General features: G+C 41.8%; 1 protein-coding gene across 2 annotated transcripts in view; it reads right to left on the bottom strand.

The window, feature by feature from the left end:
• LOC143808009 (intestinal-type alkaline phosphatase-like) overlaps positions 1 to 20847 on the bottom strand; it is a 129274-nt gene that overhangs the window by 81605 nt on the left and 26822 nt on the right. The gene's annotated exons all lie outside the window — the stretch shown is intronic.

Raw genomic sequence — 20847 nt, 5'->3', positions numbered from 1 at the left:
TCATCTAAAGAAATGGTACAGTATACCAGTAGGATGTGTCATCATTTTCTGATCTGTGGCTGTGGGAGTTGTTTCTACAATATCTGCCAGACCCATCACAAATCTATGAAAGACACTTAAACATGTGCTTATGACTGGTCACTGAACCTTCAGTTACCTGCCTCCTATTTTACGTACTGCAAATAATATTGTTGGCTTTGAAAAAAAAAAAAAAATTCAGCAAAATGCACAGTAGCATATATTGTTTGCCAATAAATGCTACCTTGCAAGCACTGGCGCCATATTGCTGCAGCCTGTTAAATATTAATAATTCTTATTCTTAATTCTGTACTGAGCTTCGTGGAAGGTTTGGCTGACATTACATGTGCTGTTTCTGTATATTGAGCTCACAGTAAGGCCATGTTCACACGATCCTTTTTTTGATCCTTTTTTTGATCCTTTTTTTTTCAGGTCCTGATTTGGAAAACCCGCAGTGCAAAACTGCACTGCTGATTTTCCTGCAGTTTCTTCTGCAGATTCCTCTGCGGGTTTTCAACAGCACTTTCCTATTGGTGCCTGTTGAAAACAGGAGCTGAATCCGCAGAAAGAAGTGACATGGTACTTCTTTTTTTCTGCAGGCAAATCCTCGCGGATTTGCCTGAGAAAAAAAGGATAGTGGGCACAGCGGTTTTTGTTTTCCATAGAGTAACATTGGACTGTACCCTGCATGGAAAAAGGACCTGAAAAAAAAAAGGATCAAAAAAAGGATCGTGTGAACATAGCCTAAAAGTTAACACCATATAGAGAGAACACGTGTTCTATGGGACATATATAATCACAGTTCTTAGGAGGGGGGTGGTGGACACATGGGGGCTGTCACCTTGGGCCTTCTCTCTTTCACTCTCTACGGACTTCAAACTACTTACAGATGGAATGAACAGCTGGTAGCTGTGCTTATGAAGACTTTTACCATACTCCATGACCGGGAGAGATGCCTTTTACAATTCAGAATCTTATGAAAGATAGGGAACAAACGTTGATATGGACAAATGGACAATCTCTTTGTAACTACTTCACCTATTTTATGTGAAAGTTAAAGTTAGGTAAAACTTGTTAAAATTATGCAAAATCATTCCTGCATATGATAACAAAATCCATGTGTGCAGAAATTCAGAGATATTTGAGAGTTTTGCTGAAAATTTGATTTAACTAATGAGGAGAAAAATCAGTTGTTTAAAATGTGTCTTCCAGTAACTTTTTCCAGGAGGTTCTCATTAAAAATGCAGAATGATGAGTTCCACGAAAATTTCACGGATATAGAAATATTAAAAATTCTGATATTTTGTGGATTAAAAGAAAATTAACCAGATATTGATATTCTTCTAAAATTAAGGATTGGCCGGAAAGAATTTACTTTTACATTCATGTCCATATTTGAAAGGTTGTACAAAACTCTCATGACAAATGTTAATACACAATCAATGATAAAATGTTTTGTAAACAAATTTGGATTCCTAAATTCTGTATCTTGTGTTATTGCATCACAAAAAGATTCTTTATTTGAATGTGCGCAATACCTTGATTTTTCTAGAAAACATGATAATCTTGAAAGGGAAATAAATCATACTAAGCTTTTGAAAACAGACAGAGTAAAATTTTACCAAAATCAAAATCTCCAAAACTGAGTTATTCCCAAAAATCAAATCTATGAAGTACAAAGAAAATTACATATTTGTTATAAGCCCTACCAAAAGATCCAAGAGTCCACTGAAGAAGTTTCACTGAAAGGGTTAAAACCTGAAGGTTCAGATGTCTCTGTAAAATGACAAATGGCGGAAATTGACAGACAGGAGCAGGTGAGCAACATCATAGGGAGTAGACTGCAGACTCCATTATCGGAGCTCTTCAAAGAATCCGTAAATTTAAAAATGGCAATTTTAAATAGAGCTTTTCAGGACATTATCGACAGAGAGAGAAGATTTGGTTTAGGAATTGGCTAAAAATGTAATTATATTATGTTGTGTAAAAGTATAATAAAAGGTATTATTTAGTAATTTGTAATTATTTTAAACAGTATAATTCTGTAGTTTTATAGTTTTGCAGATATATATTCATATAGTATACAGTAAATACATATATTAATGCTGTATTTTTATATGTATAGTGAAATAATTTAAATTTACTCCAGTAATAATACTAAGAATTACATTAAATACATATATTAAATATATACACATGTATAACATATTTAAATTGTTTTGTTTCTGAATGAATATGAAATTTAACCTTTATCTTTTATTTTTCCTTAGAATTTTAAAGCAGGAATTGATCAAAAAAACCTCTTACATGGATTTACGTCTTTATTTACACAGGAAGTTATAATAATTGCATGATTATATATATATTTAACACTTAAAAGAAATAATATATCTAAAATTTAGTTTGTGTGCTGTTAACATTTTTGTAACGTAATGCTGATTTTAATTCTTTGCATGGTAATAATATATATCTTTACTGCATGGCATGACAGTCACAGCAAGTGATATCTGAGCTGTGGGCTAATTATAAGGATACCGTACACCCCTGTTTCAGTTTAAAGCTGGTAACCTCAGTAACAACTTTTGAGAAGCCCTCCACCTTTGCAAGTCAAAGGAATTTTTCAGGCCTAAGTTTCAGGGTTCAGTTACAATTGCAAACCCTTGTACAACTAATGCCCAAGTTTCTTACGGATGAGTCCTATCTATATAATGTTTTACAAAGTGTTAGGTAATGTGTAGTTGGTGAATATTCAAAGAAATATTAAGATATTAAATTTAATAGTTTACAATGCACATTGATAATTAGGATACAATAATTTGTGTTAACATACATGTATTCATATATTTTTTCGTTTGAGGACTTTGTGGTGTGAACATATATATGTGTGTCACAGTCTGAGTAACAGATGACAGATGCGTGTGTGAGCAGCTGCTAAGAGTGAATTTAATGTAAGACTAACGTGGAATGTATGTATGAAAGAGGCCTCATGATTCATGGTATGCTGGAAAAAAAAACCAAAAATTGTGTTTATGGTAAATAGTGCGATTCAGTTAAATTATTAGAATATTAAGATATACTGAAATATTATCTACTCAACATATACAGTACAGACGAAAAGTTTGGACACACCTTCTCATTTAAAGATTTTTCTGTATTTTCATGACTATGAAAATAGTACATTCACACTGAAGGCATCGAAACTATGAATTAACACATGTGGAATTATATACTTAACAAAAAACTGTGAAACAACTGAAATTATGTCTTATATTGTAGGTTCGTCAAAGTAGCCACCTTTTGCTTTGAAGACTGCTTTGCACACTCTTGGCATGATGAGCTTGATGAGCTTCAAGAAGTAGTCACTGGGAATGGTCTTCCAACAATCTTGAAGGAGTTCCTAGAGATGCTTAGCACTTGTTAGCCCTTTTGCCTTCACGCTGTGGTCCAGCTCACCCCAGACCATTTCAATTGGTTTCAAGTCTGGTGGCTGTGGAGGCCAGGTCATCTGGCGTAGCACCCCATCACTCTCCTTCTTGGTCAAATAGCCCTTACACAGCCTGGAGGTGTGTTTGGGGTCATTGTCCTGTTGAAAAATAAATGATGGTCCAACTAAACGCAAACCGGATGGAATACCATGTCCATTCCTAGTGTTCTTTAGCCAAAACAAGTCTCTTCTGCTTGTTGCCTGTCCTTAGCAGTGGTTTCCTAGCAGCTATTTTACCATGAAAGCCCGCTGCACAAAGTCTTCTCTTAACAGTTGTTGTAGAGATGTGTCTGCTGCTGGAACTCTGTGTGGCATTGAACTGATCTCTAATCTGAGCTGCTGTTAACCTGTGATTTCTGAGGCTGGTGACCCGGATAACTTATCCTCAGAAGCAGAGGTGACTCTTGGTCTTCCTTTCCTGGGGCAGTCCTCATGTGAGCTAGCTTCTTTGTAGCGCTTGATTTTTTTGCCACTGCACTTGGGGACACTTCAAAGTTTTCCCAATTTTTCAGACTGAATGACCTTCATTTCTTAAAGCAATAATGGCCACTCATTTTTCTTTACTTAGCTGCTTTTTTCTTGCCATAATAAAAATTCTAACAGTCTATTCAGTAGGACTATCAGCTGTGTATCCACCAGACTTCTGCACAACACAACTGATGGTTGGAACACCATCTATAAGGCAAGAAATCCCACTTAATAAACCTGACAGGGCACACCTGTGAAGTGAAAACCATTCCCGGTGACTACCTCTTGAAGCTCATCAAGAGAATGCCAAGAGTGTGCAAAGCAGTCCTCAAAGCAAAAGGTGGCTACTTTGAAGAACCTAGAATATAAGACATAATTTCAGTTGTTTCACACTTTTTTGTTAAGTATATAATTCCACATGTGTTAATTCATAGTTTTGATGCCTTCAGTGTGAATGTACAATTTTCATAGTCATGAAAATACAGAAAAATCTTTAAATGAGAAGGTGTGTCCAAACTTTTGGTCTGTACTGTATTTCTATATTTCGTTAGTAATTATTTATTTAGTAATTATTATTCTTGATGTAGTTAATAGTAGATTAGTGCAATCACACATCAATATGGTTTATCAAGAAAATCTACATTAAGAACATTTTTCCAAATGATAATTTGATGGTATTCAGTGTTTTTTTAATGGTTGCATAGATGGGTACACATCTTCAGACAAATATGTGGCATAAAGCAGTTATACAATAATTAATTATTTTTAATTTTGATTTTTACAAATAATTTTTTTTCATAAAATAATAATTTTTGATATTAAGCAGAAAATGTGTTTTTGATCCTGATTACATCATCACATTTCATCAATACCTCTTCTTCACACATTTTAATAAGGAAGAAATATTAATAAGGTATTATTGGGTATAATAAGATGAAGTATTATAAAAGTCATTTTTTAACTCTAATGAAGGGTATGTGTTAATGAGACATAACTGCATTTGTCATCAATATATAAAGGCCTTATTTTTATTTTTATTCTAATTTTTATTTTTCATTTTTATTCTTACTTCATTTTTATTCTTAATTTTTATTTTTTATCTCAAGAATAAAAAAATCAATATTTAATAAAGTAATGTCTAGTACAAGAATATTGCTTCATTAAATATAGTGATCATATGGTTTCATTATAGGAGAAATGTTTCAATTCTGAGTTAAATACAGCAATTCTTTCACTCATTCATTCAATTATTCATATATATTCTTATTTTGGTTCATGGCTATACATTCTTACATATTATTGGTCTAATAAATATAGTTTATTAATACATTTTTAGTAATCAAGATGGAAACACTTGATACATAAAAAAAACACACTGACATCTATGGGTTCAAAAATAAATTACACCTATAACATAAAAATGTCCTATCACATGAAGAATATGGTTAATAATGTATTATAATTTATTATTATTTTATTTTTCCAAAAATGAATTCCAGATTAATATTCTGATAATAATTATATGGATATTATTGATTGCTATGGTACGCTGTGATATTATAGGTTAGGAAAATTACCAGATTTGGTATAGAATAGGGAATGAAGACTTCAATCAAGATACTGGATTTATATAAAGACTTTTCATATTTCTAAATTCAATTGATTCTTAAAAGTTGCAAGAAGAAAAAGCCGCTATCCAGAAGTTCCACAAGGTAACAATGCTATGATTTCTGAGTAATAATAGACTGTGTTAATTACAATTCATATCACCACTGACAACCACGACTGCAGCATCCATCACTGACAACCACAACTGCAGTAAGCATCACTGACAGCTATGATTACAGTATCTAAACTGACAACCACAATTGGAGAGGACGATGATCCTATGATGCTAATATGAACTGTGTTATCACGTTTTTATCATGTTCCAGTAGTTTCTTATCACCTATAAAGCTTCGGTGAAAGCTGGTGAACAATCAGGTAATTGTCAGGACGCTACAACCCTGACATGTGTCTTGTGCATTAAGAACTGGTTATGGTGCTATGTTTAGCAAGGAAGGCTCAATTTAACCCTTGCTATGCTGACCAAAGATGTCACACATGTTCCAAGACTAATGCGGATGATATGGAGGATTCCAGAAATATCCAAGGTGAGCCAATGTGAGTCCAGGTCTCTAAAGGTGTGAGACAACATGATCAAGTATCGCTTCTGTCATCGGGACAACGCTGCCGGGAGTCACAGACAAGATTTATTATGGACTTTAACAGCAACTGGCAGCAGGTGAGAGAGATCTTATCCAGACATTGGTCAATACTCTGAGCAGCAGACATCTGAACGGTTGAAGTCACTAGTGACAGGCCTCTTCTCACGGCAAGGAGGGCCCCAAATCTAAGGGATTTGCTGACCAGGAGCCAATTTTCTAGATCCACCACTAGGCTAAATTGGGGCATTATCCTGAGGGGGTCATTCCCATGTGGGGATTGTAATATCTGCCCTTTTATGATCCCAACCCAGGATACATTTATGAATACAGTTAAACAGAAAAGGCATCCATTAAAAGCCTATATTAACTGCAAATCCAGGGATGTGATTTACGCCCTCATCTGTCCCTGCAATATGATATATGTGGGGCAAACCTCTCAGGAGTTGAGGAAGAGGACCCAGAAACAAATATCTACCATACATGTGGCTGCCATGGATCAAAGGGAGGGCAAAGCACTCACTCCTGTAGCCGCTCATTTCTTAGCAGCACACAGGGGCTCTCCTTCAAACTTGAGGATTGTGGGATTACAGAAGGTTTTCTCCAGCGATAGGGGTGGAAATACACGTAAACACCTACTACGAACTGAATCCAGGTGGATTTATGAACTTCAATCAGTGGCACCCACAGGGCTGAATGAGGAGCTTCTTGTCACGGGCTTCTTGGGATGAATTATGGCAAGGTGATACATATATTTCCATGTTGAGTTATTTACTCCCATTTGTATCCATACCAGGTGGCTCAAGGGATGTGCCTTGTCACATTCTTCTTGAGGGATCCTGGATAACCAATATTGACATTGCCTTTCTCCGGGATGGCTTTTCTTATCAGCATTCTTCCTTTTAGTCCATGAGCCGGGCCAGATATCGGTACCACCCGGAGTGACTAATTTTCTTTGGTATTTTTAGGTAGATGCATGTCTGTAGTTTATTTTTTGATATGATAGCCCTTACATATACGTAGCTTATTAACCCCTTCAGCCCTAGGCCTATTTGTACCCAAGTGCCTAAGCCAATCTGACCTGTGCCACTTCATGGGCTAATAACTTTGGAACGCTTTCACCTATCCAAGCCATTCTGAGATTGTTTTCTCGTGACATATTGTACTTCACGTCAGTGCTAAATGGGAGTCAATATATTTTACCTTTCTATATAAAAAAATGCTAAATATTCGGAAATTTTGGAAAAATCGGCAATTTTTTAACTTTGAAATTCTCTGCTTTTTACAAAAATACTGATACCCCCCATAATAGTTATTAATTTACACTCCCCACATGTTTACTTCATATTGGCATCATTTTGAAAATGAAACCTTATTGTTTTACGACGTAATAGGGCTTATAGTTTTATGCGCAATTTTTCACATTTACAGCAAAACCCACTTTTCAAAGGACCAAGTCACTTCTGAAGTCACTTTAAGGGGCTTACATAACAGAAACCACCCATAAATTACCCCATTTTGCAAACTACACCCCTCAAGCTGTTCAAAACTCATTTTTAAAAACTGTTAACCCTTTAGGTGTTCCACAGGAATTTTAGCATGAGCCAAGAACCAAATATGACGATATCGGTACCACCCGGAGTGACTAGATGTAGTATTTGTAACAAAATTTAATCCAAGTTATGTAAATACACACTGAACATGTCATGTGCATATATATATATATATATATATATATATATATATATATATATATATATATATATATATATATATATATATATATATATATATATATATGTTACTCCATAATATCTTCAACATCGGACTCTGAATCTGACTGTTGTTCTACTGGCTCGTCTTCAGTACCCTTGTTCTGGCATGTCTGTAATCTGCACATGTCTGTGCACTTCAGGCCATTGCTGAGGCAAGTACACTGAGGAAGTTCACATGACCGCACACACTTGCAGGACAGTAGCTGTATAATAGCTTCTGGTGCTGGTGCCCCTTGCATCCACTTGACAACAAGCTTTCCGTCGTTATCTATCATCCAACCGCAGTCTGTTGGGTTTGCAACCCATGGCTGGCTCTGCAGACTTCTCCTCCAGATCGCAGCCTGGTAGTTTGCACGCAGTGCATGCATGAAAAGGCAGTCCTGGCAAGGAGGGAGTTGACTTGACTCTACCACTCCACGTCTGGCACAGAACAGCTGATAACGGAGCCTGTTTACCTCAGTTGTTTGGGTAGTTGGCAGGTACATGTGGCAGGTGATTTCCTGTAACTTCTCAAAAAGTTCGGTAGACACTTCCCATGAACGACCAACTTCCTGAAAGGCATCCTGGTATGTCTTGTTCATCTTCAACTGCTTGAGTGTCGTCATCTTCCCACGGCCAGCGAATGCACTGACGGTGTCACAGCCTGTAAATGCATGCATACCAATCAATGAATCACATACGCTGCCTCCCAATGTTCGGCTCAGAGTGGTGATATCCAGGAATCTTGTCCGGTTCTGTGTACCGCATTTCTGGAACAGGTGGGATGGGATTTTGTGGCACATGCCCAGACACAGGACCATGACATCAGTATCCTCCGAAGTGATGATGACCGACTTGTAACCAGATTCTGCTGCATGAAGAGCATGGAGAAGGAGGCGTGTGTCTGCTTCTTCTTGATTTGACTTAAGGTCAGCAGCCTCTTCCCACTGTTCTTTGGTGATCTTAAAGCAGAGCTGCTCACATGTGACATACAGCTCCTTCTCCTCAAGCTTCTCCCTGTGGTGTTTCGCCTTCCATTCTTCTACCAGAAACTTTATGAGACTTGCCTTGTTGGAGGAACTACTTAGAAGCTTTTTCCACTGCTGGATGTTGTGCCCATGTTGAATGTTCTTGAAATGGATCCCTGTGCCTTCATATCTGTTGACTCTTTCTGTATCTTTGATGGATGTCTCCTTGTAGACGTCAAAGACAATATCAATGCGCTTGCTCTTAGCACCCTCATGGATAGCGCGACTCATTGCTGTGCCTGCTAGCTGGCCAAATGTTGCATTGTTTCCCTTCAGTTTCTGAACCAGGCTCATCCCATCAATGATGGTTGCAGAGGGCTCGGGGATCACTTCTGCAGGACGAGCATTCCTCTCCAACTCCCTTGCGAGGGCAGCCTTGTTGGTCTTGCGGATAGACCCATCACCATTGGCAAGTGCCCATGGCAATGGACCCAGGGGATGAGTCAAGACATCACTCATTTGTAGCTTTCTGTTCTCAGCTACAAGTATCATCTGGCCAAATAGGTTTCTGTCAGCCTTCAAAATTACCTCCTTGCCAAGACCTTGTCTGCGTGTCTTCATTTGGATGTTAGAGAACGTTTTAAGTTTGTTCTTCGTCATCTTGTCATGAAACAATGTAGTTGGCTTATCGGTACCCAAACGCTCATCCTTGAATGTTTGATATGCATCCTCTCCTATACTGTATGCCCCTTGAAGGTCTTTGGCTACATCTGGTGGTGCTACAGTCGCTGTTGACAAACTGATAAGTTCACCATTATGCTCTTTGTTGAAGGGGTTCACCCAACCTGTCTCCAGCAGTTGAACGAAAGATTGGACATCGGCTTCATCTCTTCTAATCCTAGACACCTGTAGGTCTGAATGGCTGAAGTCAGTATATTGTTGGCCTACCAGGGCCCTCAGCTGCCTCAAGTACATACTGCGGTACTCTGATGTCAGGTAGAACCTGGAAACAGCTCCAACTTTGAGGCTGAAGCCTTTTGTGCCCCCTGGTGTCTGGGTGTCTTTGTTGATTGTCTCTTCAATGGTCTGGTCCACAGGAATTCGTCCAAAAGGATTCTTGCTACCGATCTGGACCGAAAAGCCACCTTGCATGAAGTATTCATGGACCTCTGGGTGTTCTATGGGCAGCCGAGACATTGTGGCATAGTAATAGGTTAGGTATCGGGCATAGTTGACCTTGTCATAGGCAAAACACCATGGTATCATCTGTCGGATTGCTCCTAGGTGAAGCATCCAGTTGCCTTCTCTTGAAGCTCGAACCAGGGCCAGCATGGTCTCGACCATGTCCAAGTATGACATCCAGAATGCTGAGAGTTGTTCATTTCTGAGGGTCTCAAGATAAACTTGAAAGAGCTTCAGGGTAAGTGTGCAAGATTCATTATCCAAGAGCTTTTCGAAGGATCCCTGCGACACACTGATGCGAAAGTTTGTGATGTTCTTCAGTGTTTCATCCAGATGGTGAAGGTCCCTTGCATGGTTTTCTTCTAGCCATGGAAGGAAGTTTTTCCATGCAAGCCTCATAAGTGCTTCATAGACCAGCTTGTGTAGTCTCACTGCTCTGTTGTACCTCCGGCCGTCCATCACTCCAGACACTGATCCTTCAGCGATTACACCGGATTCAACACACAGATCTCTAAGGCCTGCATCCTGAAATCTGTTCCCTATGATAGAGAGGAGATTACAGATTGTGTGGAAGACACCCATTCTAATTATAATGTTCTTGAACTTCTCCTGTTTCCAGATAACCTCGGCAGCTTTGGCATAGAGTGCTTGATCAAACACACACACAATTCTGTTAAGCTTCAGGGTCTGCATGATGGCATGTGTTTGCTCCAAGACTTCATTCACAGTGGACATGGCTGTTGCAGGAGCATTGATAGTGGGCAGGTAGCTTACAGTGTCCTGGGCCACTACAATGTCGCTGCGGATTTTTATGTTGAACCCAGTCCAACTGCTGGTGGTCTGATCCTCATGGTCTGACATTCTAGCCAGAAGCCAGATATGGTTTTTGGTTTTTGAATCCTGGACCTCCTTGGTAGTGTTAACATTCGAAGTCTCAATCCTGGGTGGCTCTCCCCGCTGCCCAACATTGTATATCGGTAGCATTAATTCTGTCAGAGTTATGCTTCTTTTCTTCGACTTGGTTACATCTGGCAGGACTTTCTTTGTCACAGAGCATGCAACATTGGACTGAACAGCAATGCCATTGACTCTATGAGATGTACCTGCTCCACTTAGTGTCTCCTCAAGTCTGTCAATGTTATCCCAGGCCAGGGTTGTGAACACACCTGGGTAGATACTTGCTGGCATTGGGATGTCATCCTTTGAACATTCCAACTTCTGGATACAAAGGGCTGTATCGATCTCCTCAGCCATTGAATATGACACACAGTGGCCAAGACGATTCAGAGTTCGAATCAGTTCTGTATTGCCGGTCAAAGACTTAACTGCAAAGGATAGCAGTACGTGCTTTGGTGGCTTTGTCTTTCCATTGGTAACAGCAAAAACCAAGTCACTGCCGAAGGATGTGGCAAGACGTTGAGCTCTTTCACAGGTAGTTTGGCACTCACAATCTCCTGTAAGCAGGGTTTGCAGGAATTGAGTGACTAATGCAGGAACGACATTCTGATCTGTATTGGGAGGCCATGGCTGACTCACATCTTGCTTCTTGATCTCATTCCTTAGCTGCATTGCTGCTTTGGTTACGATATCTCCAGAGTTAGCAGCTCTTGCTTCTTGCAGATCTTTTGTCATGCTGTGTACTTGCCGGACAAGGTCGTCCATTGATAGGCTACATGGATAGACTAGAAGCTTACCTTTCTCATCTGAGAGAAAGCGGAGTGATTCCCCAATCTCTGTTTCAAGTTTTCGTCGAACATGTTTCTTTGTCGATGGTTTCAGTTGGATGATACCACGGGATATCATTAATCTCTCAAGCCTAGATGTGAGGTTTATCATAGGCAGTACTTCTGGGTTTGGGAACAATTTAGTCCTTATATACAAGAAGAGTTCTTCAAGGGCCTCTTTCTCTGCCTCTTCGTAGCGTACTTCCTCGCTTTCGACCTGATTTTCAGCTGCACTAGACCTACAGGCCACTTGGGAATCATCTTTTGTGAATAGTTTGTAGCACGACTTGTGGTAGTGCCCCTCTGCAGCAACAAGGTCTCTGCTAAGTAAACCAAGTATTCTCTGTGTGCCTTTCCTTATCGCTGCTCTGCGGATCGTCTCATCTGCTCGTAGCTCAACACACTGGACAATTGGCTCCCTTGTTTGTTTTCCTTTTAGGTACTTGCTTGACTTCTCACAGAAGATACATACTTTGGCATACACCCTGCTATCACTGGGGGCACCCCTCGGTAGCTTCCTCATGGAGATTTTGCTTGCTGTTTCGACATTGACACCCTTGCCAAGGATAGAATCCAGTGACTTCTTCATTGTAAAGATACTACGACATTTACGGTGATATTGTATGTGTGGTATTTCTCCTTCTTCAAGGCCCTTAGCTGCTACCAGGACTGATTCATGCTGCCTGATCTCTGCAGCCCTAAGCAATGTTTTCCAGGAGTCCAAATCCTTAAGGGACGCCAGATCATCGCTGTCATCATTAGAGCAGTGTATGATACAGTCGATCCGTGATTTCTTCCTTGCTGGTACTTCCATCATGCCGTTAGATAGTCAGTAAACACCTGCAAACACAAAGAAAAACATTAAAATTTTATTTACCGTATTTCCTGGCGTATAAGACGACTTTTTAGCCATGAAAAACATGGCTCCAAGAGGGCGGTTGTCTTATACGCCGAATACAGCCGCCGGGGGGAAAGGCCGCCGCGCAGGGAAGGAGGAGGCAGGGGCCCACCTTCATGAGGCGCTCGTTCTTAGAGCTGGGAGCGCTGGTGCTAGGTGACTGTTCCCCCTCTCTCCACAAGTTCCTTACCAGCAGCAGCACACAGTACAGGACTACAGGACCTGTGGTGATGTCACGGCCATGTGATCAGTCACAAGCCTGGGAGGTGTCAGCCTCTACAGAGGGAGATAGGAGCTCTGCAGAGAAGACCGGAGAGTCCTGTTCAGCACAGAACGTGTATGTGTCAGTGTGTGTGCGTGTGTTGGGGCACCTCAGGGTGTCTTCAAATGTGACATAGCCCCCTAGATTTCTTCCAGTAAAATTTGCACTCCAAAAGTCATTTGGCGCTCCTTCCCTTCCGAGGCCTGCCGTTCCCCAATATTGCAGTGTACGACAACATATCGGGTGTTGTTGTGTTCGGGAGAGATTGGTGAACAAATAGTGGGGTGCATTTTTTGCTGGTACACCTCTTAAAAATAAAAAAATGAGCCTAAAATGACACCTTCATGTAAAAAATGCACTTTTTCCATTTTCTCAACCAAGTGTTTCCAACTACTGTGAAACACTGGTTGGGTCAAAGTGGTCACTATACCCCCTAAAAGATTCCTTGGGGGTGTAGTTTCCAAAATAGGGTCACTTTTTGGGGTTTCCACTGTGGGGGTACCTCAGGCAGCCTTCAAATGTGACATGGCCCCCTAGATTTCTTCCAGTGAATCCGCCACCCAAAAACCACATAGCGCTCCTTCCGTGTTGAGCTGTGCTGTGTGCCCATACTTTAGTTTACGAGTACATGTGGGGTGTTTCTATAAACTGCAGAATTAGGGTAACCAAGTTTGGGTTTGCCGTTAACCCTTGCTAGGTTGCAGGTAAAATTGGATTACAATGTAATATCTGGAAAAAAAATGAAATTTTGAAATTTCGCCTTCATTCTGCTAAAATTCCTGTGGAACACCTAAAGGGTTAACAGTTTTTAAAAATGAGTTTTGAACAGCTTGAGGGGTGTAGTTTGCAAAATGGGGTAATTTATGGGTGGTTTCTGTTATGTAAGCCCCTTAAAGTGACTTCAGAAGTGACTTGGTCCTTTGAAAAGTGGGTTTTGCTGTAAATGTGAAAAATTGCGCATAAAACTATAAGCCCTATTACGTCGTAAAACAATAAGGTTTCATTTTCAAAATGATGCCAATATGAAGTAAACATGTGGGGAGTGTAAATTAATAACTATTATGGGGGGTATCAGTATTTTTGTAAAAAGCAGAGAATTTCAAAGTTAAAAAATTGCCGATTTTTCCAAAATTTCCGAATATTTAGCATTTTTTTATATAGAAAGGTAAAATATATTGACTCCCATTTAGCACTGACGTGAAGTACAATATGTCACGAGAAAACAATCTCAGAATGGCTTGGATAGGTGAAAGCGTTCCAAAGTTATTAGCCCATGAAGTGGCACAGGTCAGATTGGCTTAGGCACTTGGGTACAAATAGGCCTAGGGCTGAAGGGGTTAATAAGCTACGTATATGTAAGGGCTATCATATCAAAAAATAAACTACAGACATGCATCTACCTAAAAATACCAAAGAGAATTAGTCACTCCGCTTGGTACCGATATCGTCAAATTTGGTTCTTGGCTCATGGACTATTTACCTCATACAATGAATCCAACTTGCAAGTACTACAGATCAATATATTTGATTAAGGGAAAAATCGTAAAGACTTCAATAGGGGAGGATATCCGCTGCTACCGATGATATACCCGGTTAACTCTATTTACGGCATTTATGGACTTCTCATCCGTGGATCTGAAATATCACTATACCAAGTGGCATGAGTAAACATGGAGAATTCACACTCCTTACGGAATTGGTGGAAGCAGGGGGCCTATTTGGTTCACCGTATCGATGGGATTGAGGATTACTTTGGAGGATGGAACCATCTTATTATGGATATGGATATGTAGGGATATTGCCTTAGGACATTTGGACAGTATCAATCTTTATCCTGTGTGTGAGCAGAGTTTATGTGGTTGATATTATCTGTTCCTATATATACTGTACTCACCTTAGATTCACTTCTCCTGACAAAGCAGTTGCGGCAGCGATACGCATGGGGCCTTCCCCTCACCTCCCACTCTATTCTTGGGTTATTATACCAGTTTGGCCCTATTCAGGAGCCTTATCTTTGAGCCTGCTAGATGGTGGTTTTTGTGTGTATATTATGGGCTATTTGGCCTATACAGTTGTTCTAAGAATATAAGGCTAAGGAGTACGACTCTGCGATCAACTATCAGGTTGTATTTGTGTGATCAATATTATAGGAGCTCCCTAAAGGTCCACTGTATATAACTGTATTGACTGATAACTAATAAAAAAGAGAAAGACTAGACTAATAGGGGTATGCACAACCACATGATAGTAAATACCAGTTATTGTCTTACCGCTGTCTCTAACATTATATCCTCTCTCTATCTAAAACTGAATCTGTCAAAAATTGAACTCATTGTGTTTCCTCCCTCTGCTAACCTATCTATACCCAATGTTGCCATGTGGGTGTGTGGTTCTACCATTACTCTCCAGCAACATGCCCCCTCTCTTGGGGTCTTTCATTCAGATCTTTCATTCACCCCCTGCATCGCTAGAAGTCAACTTTTTCTTACCTTTGACTCTGCAAAAACTGTTAACTCTCACTCTTATTCATTCTCATTTAGACTATTGCAACACTCTACTAATTTGTCTCTGCCTTACTAAACTCTTCGCTCTCCAATCTGTCCCGAATACAGAAGCCAGGATCATATTTCTGTGCAGACGCTACACTAATGCCTCTACCCTATGCCAGTCATTCCACTGGTTGCCTATCTTCTACCTGGTCCAATGTAAATTTATCACTCTCACCCACAAAGAGCTCCACAGTTCTGCACGACCCTACATCTCCTCCATCATTTCTGTATATCGCCCTACCTATGCCCTCCATTCTGCTAACTTTTAAGAGTGGCCTAAACACATTTATTTAGACTTGCCTATCACCTCATCTCACTTATGTAACGATTCATGTTTTGCACATACAAATTTTTGTTCCACTTCAGGACCCTCATAGCATCTTTTTACACACCCTTCATGCACCCTATTATATTGATGGGTGGACCACACAATACAAGCACTTTTATCTTATACCTTTCGTGCCTCCCCTATTTCCTCATAGATTGTAAGCTTGCGAGCAGGGCCCTCACCCCTCTTGGTATCTGTTGAATTATTTGTTACTCTCTAATTTATTTATTCTCTGTATAAGTCTCCCCTGAAATGTAAAGTGCTGCAGAATAGAGTTGAGCGACTTTTACTTTTTTCGGATTGAGTCAGGTTTCGCAAAACCCGACTTTGTCAAAAGTCGGGTCGGGTGAAATCGGCAGATTATTGCGAAAAGTCAGGGGCCGACTGAAACACGAAACCCAATGCAAGTCAATGGGGAATCAAAGTCTGCAGTGAGTGGAGGACAGGAAAACACTTACAGTGCCCATTTTAATGCCAAAAACATCAATTCTTATTACTTAAGCTTGTCAATCTTAATTTACTTTCTAATAATAGTTAGGCATTGAAAACTGGGGGTCATTTGGCTAAAGTTGTGGGGGGTAGGGCTGGCTCAAGATTTTCGTGGGCCCAGGAAACGCGGAATATGTCACGGCGGTGGAGCAGGGAGAGGTAAGTATTTCAACTTTGCAAGTGCTGTGATCCTGAGCAAACAGGGGGGGCCCACTCGTTTGTAGGAAGATGCAGATGAAAGTGCAGGTTCCTTCATCAGGTGAGGGCATACTCGTTGGCGACGTCACTGGCACAGGGCCCCTCATAGTACGGCGGTGTGTTTGACGGTGGGTGGCACCTCCCACTGGCAGAGACACTTTTGCATACTATGAGGGGCCCTGTGCCAGTGACGTCGCCAACGAGTATGCCCCCCACCTGATGAAGGAACCTGCACTTTCATCTACACCTTCCTCTTTGTCCCCGTGTAAGGTGCTATAGTATGCGGGAAGGGGAATCTGACTTTCAGCAGGGTGAGATTCTGGCTGTGTAGAGTGCAAGGGGAATGTAGTGGTCTGAGTCAATGTACCAGCAGACTCATCTAGCAGTGGCTGGGCAATGGGCAAAATGAGGAGGAAACACAGATATAGGCCCAAATAATAAAGTAGGCTAAATGCAGTTCAAAATTGGTAACAGGACTAAACAGGCGGCATTGCTTTGTTCAGTGGAGGAAATCTGTAATGAGTGGCAGACACAGTAGGCCCAAATAATAAAGTAGGCTAAATGCAGGTCAAATGTGGTAACAGGACTAAACAGGCGGCATTGCTTTGTTCAGTGGAGGAAAACTGTAATGAGGGGCAGACACAGTTAGTAGGCCCAAATAATAAAGTAGGCTAAATGCAGTTCAAAATTGGTAACAGGACTAAACAGGCGGCATTGCTTTGTTCAGTGGAGGAAAACTGTAATGAGTGGCAGACACAGTTAGAAGGCCCAACAAATAAAGTAGGTTAAATGCAGTTCAAAATTGGTAACAGGACTAAACAGGCGGCATTGCTTTGTTCAGTGGAGGAAAACTGTAATGAGCGGCAGACACAGTTAGTAGGCCCAAATAATAAAGTGGGCTAACTGTCTGCCAAAAAATTGTTCATAAATAAACAGGTGGCATAGCTAGGTACAGGGGTGGGCTCCTCTGCTGAGTAGCAGACAGTGGTAGTAGGCGCAAAGTATTAACTGGTCTAAATGGAGGCCAGGGCCCCTGTATATTTTAACTATCATCTATCATTTCAACAAATTTGTATTGGCAGTGCCATTGAAGGATTTAACAGCACAGACTACATAGTGGTGGAGCAGGGAGAGGTAAGTATTGCAAGTGGTAGAGCACTGTTCGAGCTGGGGGGAACACTCTCTTGTGGGCGGCGGTACTGGCACAGGGCCCCTCATAGTACGACGGTGTGTCTGATGTTGGTTGTGCACCACCACCATCAGAGACACTTCATTGTACTATGAGGGACCCTGTGCCAGTGCCGTCACCCAAGAGTGGGACCACACACCTGTCCAGGCAAACAGCACTCGCAAGGGTGCTTGCGCCAGTTGGTGACCACGGCCCTGTGGGGGGAGTCAGCCCATTTAGGGAGGTATAAAAATGGCCTATGGTGGACATTCAGCAGCTGCAAATGGAGGAATTGGAGAAGTCAGTAAGAGGAGGCCAAAAGCAAGACATTTTTCAGGCAAGTTACGTGTCAGCAGGGGAAGGTGGGGCAAAATAATTTGAAATCCATGATTGGTTCATTTTAATGAAGGTTAGATCATCAACATTTTTGGTAGCCAGACGTGTCCTTTTTTCGGTCAGTATTGAACCAGCAGCACTGAAGACTCTTTCTGATAGCACACTAGCAGCAGGGCAAGCGAGCTCCTGTAATGCATATTCTGCCAATTCAGGCCAGGTGTCTATTTTAGATGCCCAGTAATCAAAGGGGAATGACCTGTGAGGGAGAACATTGATAAGGGAGGAAAAGTAGTTCGTAACCATACTGGACAAATGCTGTCTCCTGTCACTTTGAATCGATGCAGCAGTACCTGTCATGTCAGCGGTCATTGCGAAATCACTCCACAACCTGGTCATAAAACCCCTCTGTCCAACGCCACTTCAAATTTGTGCACCTCTAACACCTCTGCCATGTTGCTCTCTATGGCTCGTGTGAGAACCATCACCGTCGCTGTGTGCTGTAAATGCCTGAACCAAACGGTCTACAAGAGTTGCTTGTTTAGTAGCCAATATTTGCTCAAGATTCTCAGTGGCATGATATTTTGTAATTTTCCTTTCTATCGTGGATTCAGGAGGCAGGCCAACCAGTAATCGTCATCGGTCATCATTTTGATAATGCGGGGGTCCCTTTTTAGGATACGCAAGGCATACTCAGCCATGTGGGCCAATTTTCCAGGTGTCAATTGACAGCTTGTGCTGGGTTGAGGAGCACTTTCTTTCAAATCAACATCACTTGTGTCCCGCAAAAACCCTGTACCTAACCTTGCAACGCCACCAGTTTCTATTGCCCCTGAGAAGCATCCTCCTCCCATAAATATTCATCCCCATCATCATCCTCCTTCTCCTCTTTGTCCGCCACCTTGTCCAGGAGAGTTCCCTGAGCAGACAATGGCTGACTGTCATCAAGGCTTCCCTCCTCCTCAGCTGCAGACGCCTGCTCCTTAATGTGCATCAAACTTTGCATCAGCAGACGCATTAGTGGGATGCTCATGCTTATGATGGCGTCGTCTGCACTTACCAGCCATGTGCATTCCTCAAAACACTGAAGGACTTGACAGAGGTCTTGTAGCTTCGACCACTGCACACCAGACAACTCCATGTCTACCATCCAAGTGCCTGCCCGTGTATGTGTATCCTCCCACAAATTAATTACAGCACGCCTCTGTTCGCACAGCCTCTGAACCATGTGCAGTGTGGAGTTCCACCTTGTTGCAACGTCGATTATTAGGCGGTGCTGGGGAAGATTCAGCGATCGCTGATGGTTCAGCATACGGTTGGAGTGTGCGGGCGACCGGTGGATGTGCGAGCAAAGTCTTCGCACCTTCAGGAGCAGGGCTGATAACTCTGGATAATTTTTAAGGAAACACTGCACCAACAGGTTCAAGGTGTGAGCCAGGCAAGGTATGTGTTTCAGTTCTGAAAGGGCTATGGCAGCCATAAAATTCCTTCCATTATCACTGACTACCTTGCCTGCCTCAAGATGTACACTGCCCAGCCATGACTGAGTTTGTTGCTGCAAGTACTCGGCCGGTACTTCCGCGGTGTGTCTGTTGTCGCCCAAACACTTCATTTGTAACACAGCCTGCTGACGCTTACCACTAGCTGTTCGATAATGGGACACCTCGTGTGCAACACTGGCAGCTGCGGATGGAGTGGTCGTGCGACTGCGCTCTGTGGACGAGCTTTCGTGTTATGACCCCAATGGCGAGGGTCTCAGAGGAACAAGTAAGTCTGCGAAGTACAAAAATCCAGCTCATAGGGCAGTGGTAACTGGGTTGACCATATATCTACTCCTAACGCCAACACTAGAAGTAGCCGGGGAACATGCCTACGTTGGTCGCTAGATGTCTCGCGCCAGCCGGAGGACTAACTACCCCTAGAAGAGGAAAACAAAGACCTCTCTTGCCTCCAGATAATAGACCCCAAAAGTTGGATACAAGCCCCCCACAAATAATAACGGTGAGGTAAGAGGAAATGACAAACACAGAGATGAACTAGGTTTAGCAAAGAGAGGCCCACTTACTAATAGCAGAATGTAGTAACATAACTTATATGGTCAACAAAAACCCTATCAAAATTCCACACTGGAAATTCAAGAACCCCCGAACCGTCTAACGGCCCGGGGGGAGAATTCCAGCCTCCCTAGAGCTTCCAGCAAGGTTAGGATACAGATTATGTACAAGCTGGACAAAAATGCAAACAAAAACAAATAGCAAAAAGCAAGAAAGCAGACTTAGCTTAATCTAGCAGGAACCAGGATCAGTAGACAAGGGCACAACAGATTAGCTCTGATTACAACGTTGCCAGGCATTGAACTGAAGGTCCAGGGAGCTTATATAGCAACACCCCTGAACTAACGGCCCAGGTGAGCATACAAGGGATGACTGACATACCCAGAGTCAAATCACTAGTAACCACTAGAGGGAGCCAAAAAGCAAATTCACAACAGTACCCCCCCCCTTAGTGAGGGGTCACCGAACCCTCACCAAGACCACCAGGGCGATCAGGATGAGCGGCGTGAAAGGCACGAACCAAATCGGCCGCATGCACATCAGAGGCGACCACCCAGGAATTATCCTCCTGACCATAGCCCTTCCACTTGACCAGGTACTGAAGCCTCCGCCTGGAGAGACGAGAATCTAAGATCTTCTCCACGACGTACTCCAACTCGCCCTCAACCAACACCGGAGCAGGAGGCTCCGCAGAAGGGACCACAGGCACAACGTACCGCCGCAACAAGGACCTATGAAATACGTTGTGAATGGCAAATGACACCGG

The sequence above is a fragment of the Ranitomeya variabilis genome, chromosome 2 (genome assembly GCF_051348905.1).
Source record: "Ranitomeya variabilis isolate aRanVar5 chromosome 2, aRanVar5.hap1, whole genome shotgun sequence".
NCBI classification, from domain to species: Eukaryota; Metazoa; Chordata; class Amphibia; order Anura; family Dendrobatidae; genus Ranitomeya; species Ranitomeya variabilis.
The sequence above is the reverse complement of the archived record's forward strand: the minus strand, read 5'-3'. Positions and strand labels throughout refer to the sequence as shown.